The sequence below is a fragment of the Arachis ipaensis genome, chromosome B3 (genome assembly GCF_059453495.1).
Source record: "Arachis ipaensis isolate K30076 ecotype BB chromosome B3, ASM5945349v1, whole genome shotgun sequence".
Taxonomy (NCBI): Eukaryota; Viridiplantae; Streptophyta; class Magnoliopsida; order Fabales; family Fabaceae; genus Arachis; species Arachis ipaensis.
Genome location: NC_142438.1, coordinates 87,359,619 through 87,366,855, shown reverse-complemented (window position 1 = coordinate 87,366,855; position 7,237 = coordinate 87,359,619). Strand labels below are relative to the sequence as shown.

At 30.4% G+C, this 7,237-nt stretch overlaps 1 pseudogene; it reads left to right on the top strand.

Annotated features, from left to right (window-relative positions):
* Window positions 1–3,405: 3,405 nt before the first annotated feature.
* LOC107634502 (uncharacterized) lies at window positions 3,406–5,872 on the top strand (annotated as a pseudogene).
* Window positions 5,873–7,237: the final 1,365 nt, after the last annotated feature.

The window sequence follows — 7,237 nt, the reverse complement described above, 5'->3', positions numbered from 1 at the left end:
AATTCTAAAGCTCATACCATAATGTATAGACAAGAAATATAATACACTAGAAGCCCAATCAAGGAATAAAATCTCAAAGACGCAAAAAACAGAGATACAAAAGCGCGAAGCATTGATGTGAGAGAATTACGATGGTTCAGAAATTTAGCAAAGCAATTTCTTCGTTGATAGCATAGTCCCAACCGACAAGTAACCCTCCCAATCAAAGTTTAAATTCAATTTAAAATAACTGAGAGTAATTAAAGCTTGGGTCGTCTTTCCTAGGAACTAGTGACAAAAAGCGCACAATTTTGGTTGTAAAAAGCAAGGGGGTTTTCAATAGTGAAGCAAGCAATTAAAGGAATTAAAGAACAATCAAAATTGTAATTAATAAACTAATAAAAGAGTAAAAGAACTATCTATGTAATATAGACAAATAATGCTTTAAAATGATAGAAATGTGATTCAAAACATAAATGGAGCCTTGACTTGGGATGAGTTATGGAATTCCTTCCTTGCCATAACCACAACTATGATAATTATGATGGAATAATCTCACCTAGTCAACGCTGCTTAACATCGAAGAGTACGTCAAGTGAGCATAATTAATCCACAAATCCTAGCTAACTTACTAATTACTTTAGTAAAAAGCTAGCGTTAATGGAAACAATAACAATTAACAACCCAAGAATTATCACTAAATGTCGGACATTATGACTCTAGTATCCCATATACTCATTTTCCCAAGCCAAAGGGAGGAAATCTACCCCATAATCAGAATTGGCATTTCATCAAACACATGGTGGGTATAATCATAAAACATGACAAAATTATAAAAATACTCAAAACTATGAACAACCAAGGAACAAAATCAACAATGGCAATTCAATAAACATATTGAAATCACTAAACATCAAATTCATTAACCAAAACTCAAAATTGCAAGAAGCATATATGTATTGATAAAGGAAATTAAAATAAAAGAAAGTGTAGAACAAGTAGTGTAATAAAAGAGAAAATTAAGAAATACTTACAACAGACACAAGTTAGGATGCAAGATCAAAATTGAAAAATAAAAACTTGTAGATAAAATCCTAATTACACCCTAAGAAAGTTGAGAGAAAACCTAAACCTAAACTACCTAAAACTACCCTAAAAACTATCCACGTGTATCGTGTAATGTATATGGTATATATGTGGTTGCTTGCCCCTCCTTGTAAGCTTCAAAGCCTTCAAAAATGGGCCAAAAAGCCTCCCAAATCGCGAGCCACGTGACTTTGTAATGAAGTCACGCATAGGGACTTGTGCGTATGCACACTTGGCTGTGTGCTTCTCCTTTGTTTTCTTCATGTTCTCTCCCAGTTGCATGCTTCTCTTCCACTCTTATCAAGCCATTCATACATATTACTCCTAAAATCACTTTCAAAAATATCAAGGCATCGAATAGAATGAAAGTGGAATAAAATTTATTAAATTAAGCACAAAATAGCATGTTTTCATAATTAGACATAATTCAGAGAGAAAACATAAAAGCATGCTATTTAGGTGAATAAGTGTGGTTTTATATGATGAAATCTACTCAAATCAATCCAAAATTTATAATCAAATATGGATTCATCAAGCATTCCCACACGATAATTAAAGTGCAAAGATAAGAAAACGGAATTTAATATAACAACCCGATTTTTTAAAATTAAATAAAAAGTGATTTACGATTTATTATATTTATTGAGAATTTTATTTTAAAGGAATCTTTTTTCTCAAAAGTAATTAAATTAAATTTTATGATTCTTTAAATTTAAAATTTATTAGACTTTTTAAATAATTTTTGTTATAATGAGATATTTTAAAAAAGATAAAAGAATTATTATTATCATTCTTATTATTATTATTATTATTATTATTATTATTATTAAAAAAAGAAAAAGAAAGTGGTCGAAGGCCATTATACATACATATATGCCATTATATATTCATTATATATATATATACACATAGTAAAGAAAGAAAGCAAGCAAGCCAAATGTACGCATATATATATATATATATATATATATATATAAACACGACACATGCCCCTTAATTCCTTTATCCTTCATCATTTGGCCGTGAGTCTTGCGAGAAGGAAGGGAGAGAACCATGAGAGAGAATGAGAGAAACCATGGCACGGTAAACCTTCTGACTTCGATTTTTTGAATTTTGTAACTCCAATAAAAAATTTAATTCTATAAAAGTGTTTGTATCTTCCTCATTTATATGTTAGCGTTACTTTCATTCGATAAAAATTAACGATGACATAGCTTCTCTTCTCCTTGAGTTCATCCAATTGGAGTTTCAGGAGGCACAGACGATTTCTGACGTTTTTTTCTTCAGTAGCCGATCAGAAAATTTCTCCAAAACTTCCGTTATTTTGATTTCATACAGAAGTAGGATTTGGTAACTCTATAATAATTAAATATGAATTTGATAAGTGAATGTTGATTTGGTTGATTATTGTTTGAGTTTGAATGAGTTTATGTTAAATTATTGTTGTTGCTTGTGATTTGTTAGTTTAGCTATAAGGAACAGTTCAGTTGTAGTTGTTTTAATGGTTTTGGGACTGTTGTCAGTGGCGGATCCACGGGGGACCTAAGGTGGCCATGGTCCCCCCCCCCAAAGTTTTTTAAAAAAAATAGTAAATAGTAATAATTAATAATATTAAATTTTTTTATATATAATATTAAAAAAATATAAGTTACAAAATTTTATAAATTAAAATAACTAAAAACTGCACTATGTATTGGATATTTGAATTATTGTTGCTCTTGTTAACAAATAGCCCATTCTAATAATTAATAAAAATGGTTCTATTATGCTAGCCCAAATCCATACTATTAATTAAAGTAACTCTAGTACATTTTTCAAATATTTGTTTCAAATCATCAGAGGCATCAGCGCCACTTTTCTCTCTCTTTTAGTGGTTCCCAAACTTTTGGTCTTCTACTCTTCTCATTCTAATTTTTCTTCCATACTAAAACAAGACATATGAAGAAAAATCATTGAAGAGAAGTGAACAGCAAAATATTAACTATTGAATGCACAACAAAGATTCAAAGAGGTATATTTCAATTTTTTTTAAGTTAATAACAATGTCAAGTATTATTTATATTATGTATTTAAAATAATTAATTTATTTTTTTTTATAATGGACAGTGTTCATCAAAGATTGAAGTGAGGACAAAACTCAATAGAATTATTTTTTGGTGAGACTTGGAACAAAAAAATAATCAGGTAAATCAATAACTTTATTTTTGGTTATTATACATTTGTGTTTCTAAAATTATTTGTTATTGCTCAATAGGTTTAATATTTTTTTTAAGAAAATAATATATATGCAATTATTTTTGTTTTTTTTTTTTTTGTTAGATAGTTCAAGTTAAGTTAAAAATGTCAAAGATGAAAACAATTCACTCATTTTTCAAGAGAAAAGAGAGAATATATGATGAACAAAATTCAGCTTCAGATTCTTTGAGTAATGTTCAAAATATTATTGAACAACCTGTGACACAACTTGTTGAGCAAGATATTCAACCCCCTGCTTCCAAAATAACAAGGACTGAAATAGATCAAGTTAATATTGATACATTGATGCGTGATCCCAGAAAGCGTCCGCAAATTTGGAATTATCCTATCAATCAACAAGATGAAAATCCGTAGAGCATACATAAAGTTTGGACCATATCAATTTATTATGGATGAGTACCCTCTTTCTGGTCTAGAAAGTCATCCTCGTCGTTTCAAAGCTCATTGGTTTAAGAGTTTTTCTTGGCTAGAATATTCGCCAGAAGTGAATGCTGCATTTTGTCTTCCATGCTATTTATTTTCTAGAAAATTAAGTCCATTCACATCAGGAGGATTTCGCAATTGGAAAAAAGTGAATAATGGAAAGGATTGTGCATTTTTATCTCATGTGGGTAAATCTCTTAATTCTCCTCATAATATTGCTGTTAAGTCTTGTAAAGATTTGCTTAATCAATTATGTCACATTGACAAAGTATTGGCTAAGCAAAGCTCACAACAAATTTTAAGCAATAGATTGCGTCTTAAAGCCTCTATTGATACTGTCAGATGGTTAACGTTTCAATTTTGTGCTTTTAGGGGACATGACGAGAGTCATGAGTCTCAGAATCGAGGAAATTTTCTTGAAATGTTAAAATTATTAGCTTCTTACAATAAAGAAGTGGATGCAGTTGTTTTGGATAATGCTCCTCAAAATGCAATATACACATCACCTTCTATTCAAAAGGAAATTCTACATGTTTTTGCTAGAAAGGTGCAAAATGAAATTCGCAATGAGATTGGTAATGCAAAGTTTTGTTTGATTGTTGATGATGCTAGAGATGAATCTAGAAGAGAACAAATGGCACTTGTTGTTAGATTTGTTGATAAGCATGGATTTGTCAAAGAAAGGCTAATAGATGTTGTTCATGTCAAAGATACTACTTCTGCTACTCTAAAACAAGAGATTTGTTCTGCATTATCTCATCACAATCTCAACATTCAAAATGTTCGAGGTCAAGGTTATGACGGAGCTAGTAATATGCGTGGAGAGTGGAAAGGGTTACAAGCTTTAATTATTTAAGAATGTCCTTATGCATATTATGTTCATTGCTTTGCTCATCAATTACAGCTAGCTCTTGTTGCTGCGGCTAAAGAAGTTGTTGATGTTCATGCTTTTTTCCAAAGTTTGAGTAATATTATCAATGTTGTGTGCTCTTCTTGCAAACGCAATGATGAATTACGATCTGCTTATGCAACTGAAATTTTCCATTTAGTTGCAACTAATCAAATTGAAACAGGAAGGGGAGCAAATCAAATTGGCACATTAAAAAGATCAGGAGATACTAGGTGGAGCTCTCACTTCAACTCAATTTGTAGCCTTTTACGTATGTTTGGAGCAACAACTTCAGTTCTGGAAGATTTGGCTACTAATGGATCTACATATTCTCAACGTGGTGATGCTACTTGTGCTCTTAAATCTTTATTATCATTTGATTTTGTTTTCATTTTGCATATGATGAAAGAAATCATGGGAATCACTGATAAACTTTGTCAAGCATTGCAACAAAAATCTCAAGACATTTTGAATGCTATGCATCTGGTTTCTAGTACAAAGTCATTGATTCAACAGTTAAGAGATAATAGTTGGAGAGCACTTTTGGAGAAAATTAGTTCTTTCTGCAATGATCATGCTATTCAGATACCTGATATGGGTGCTTTTTTTAGTGATATAATTCGGTCTCGTCGTAAAAAGGATGTTGTCACTGTTGAACACCACTATCGTGTTGACATTTTTACTAGCGTGATAGATTTTCAATTGAAAGAGCTAAATAGTAGATTTAGTGAGCAAGCAACCGAGCTCCTCATATTGAGTACATCTTTAGATCCTAAAGATGCTTTCAAGTTATTTAGTGTTTGCAACATATGCAATCTTGTAAAGAATTTCTATTCTTTAGATTTTTCTGAGCAAGAAAAGATTCAATTGGATTATGAGTTACAACATTATGAACTTGATGTGGTTAAAGCTCCAGATTTTCAGAATTTGTCTACTCTTGCTGAATTGTGTCAAAAATTGACAGAGACAGGAAAATCAAATATATATCCTTTAATTGATAGATTAATTCGTCTTGTTTTGACTCTTCCTGTGACAACAGCAACAACTGAACGGGCCTTTTCAGCTATGAAGATTATTAAAACAAGGCTTCGAAACAAGATGGAAGATGAATTTTTAGCAGATTGTATGATTGTATATATTAAAAAGGAAATTGCTTCAAAATTCACTTCAGAGATGATAATTGATGATTTTAGTTCCATGAAGCATCGTCGAGCAAGTTTAAAAATATCAAAATCTTAAAGTATGTAGTTGAACATTGACTTTTATATAATATAATTACTTTTTTGATATATATGCTACAAATCATATTTTGTTAATTTTTTGTTATATTTATATTTAATTGGCCCCCCTCTTATGAAATTTCTAGTTCCACCACTGACTGTTGTGATGTGGTATTTTGAGGAAATTGATGAGATTTGGTGGTTGAAAGATTAAATTAAAAGTTTAGAAAAATCGATAACCGAAAGACTCAAAAACGGACTAAAATACGATTAATATTTTGAAAGGGAAGAGCTAAGGGTTTCGGTTTTAATATAAGAGGAAGATTAATATTTAAACGTTATTTTTGAAGGGTAACCTTGTATTTGTATATAAAAATTGAGCTACAATTTGTAATTATATAAGATTTCGGGTATTTTGGATAATAAATAAAGTACAAGGATAAAAATTGATATTTTATAAAAGTTCAGGGTTATTTTTATAAATATAAAAATAAGTGAGGGTTCCAAATATAATTTTCTAAAATATTAAGGTTAAAAATAGAATATTAAAAAGTTTGTGATTTAGAAAGTAATTAACAAAAGTTTAAAAATAAGGTTTTATTTATAAAAATAACCCATTTTATAAAACTTTATTTTTAAACTAAGTTTTAAGAAAAGATATATAAATATTATTTGTTTACCATTTAAATTATTCTATTTATATTATTGTTAATATTTTATTACGAATATTAATTAGTAAAGATATTCTTAATATTATTATAAGTCAGAGAAGAACAAATAGAGTGATCTTAAAAGTTTTAGAGAACGCAGACTTAATTAAAGTACTTTATAATTCTTTTCTATAAGACACTTAGAGAAAGGTGAGGGAATAATGCGAAGATAAATTATATTATGAAATGATAGGAAAAGAAAAGAATATATTAGATAAAGAAATCTCTGTTACAGGAGAGTAGAGAGCAATGACTAAAAGAATCTAATGAACCTCTGCCACAGAAGAGCAGAGCACAGGAAAGAAGAGAATGTATTAACTAATGGAATATCTGCCACAGGAGAGCGGATCTCTGCCACAGGAGAGCAGAGGGCAAAGATAAAATGACTTTAAAAGACTATCTGCCACATGAGAGCATATGCAACCTTGTTCGGGTCTTAGTGTCAAATGTATAGTGGGGACGCCCACACACTGAGAACTATTTTCCAAATATAAGCATATTAAAATACACTTAAAAAGGTCACATTGTATGCCGCCTGACCGTAAGACTTATATTCACATTGTATGCATCTAGAAAGCCATATCTGGGACTTGAACCCGGGTAATGTCGGGAGCGGGTAGGCAACCGACACATGAGCTCATGGCCTGCATTAGGAATAGACATGCATCATATTT